A 792-nucleotide genomic window follows, 5' to 3' on the forward strand; every position below is an offset into this window, starting at 1 on the left:
ACCACTGCAGGTGGCAAACCTAAGTAATTCTATGGCAAACTTCCACTTTCAGTACTCTCTAAACCACTGACCTGAAACAAGCAGAAGTCAAACCACTGGTTGATTACTGCATAACAGCCATGAAACCAGCATTTTTTGGAGGAGAGACTTGCAATGGCTCACAGTCTCTCATTATAGGTTCCTGTAGCTTTAGCTATGTACAAATAAGCATTACACAGAAACATGCAGATCAGAGCCACCAACAATTCTTTCTAGCGTTGCCTAAATTTCATGTCCGCATTTTTAAATCAGCCTCAGCATACGAAGGGAAGCAGGGAATACATTGCAATGTGTCTACATAGATTTCCGTACGTGCGGAGCCCTGTACCAGGTGTGTGAGCAGAACAGTGTGCACGCTAAATGATGCGTCTAAAGAACAGGACGCATGGGAGGGAGCCCAGCATACAGCGCCTGCATATGTACAGAGCATGGTGTGCGCACAGAGCAATGGAGGGCACATATGTTTCAGCACACCCATGACACAATCAGGCAGACAGACTGCTATTTCAGCACTTGTCCCTGTGTGTCTGAAACGGGGATATGTAAGCCATGATAGGAAGCAGGCCTCACATCTGGCACTAATGGAGATGCATCTGCTGACCCTCACGGGTTTATGTGTCAGATGGCAGCAAGGGTCAATAGGATGGGTGTCTGGGATTATAGGACACTGCCTGCGGCTCACAGGTTTGGATGTAAAAATGGTGCACTGGGTGAGGGAGGGGGGGGGGGGGGATTAGAGCCAGTAGGGCAAAC

Source organism: Nanorana parkeri, unplaced genomic scaffold, assembly GCF_000935625.1.
Source record: "Nanorana parkeri isolate BGI_ZX_2015 unplaced genomic scaffold, ASM93562v1 scaffold1637, whole genome shotgun sequence".
Lineage (NCBI taxonomy): Eukaryota > Metazoa > Chordata > Amphibia > Anura > Dicroglossidae > Nanorana > Nanorana parkeri.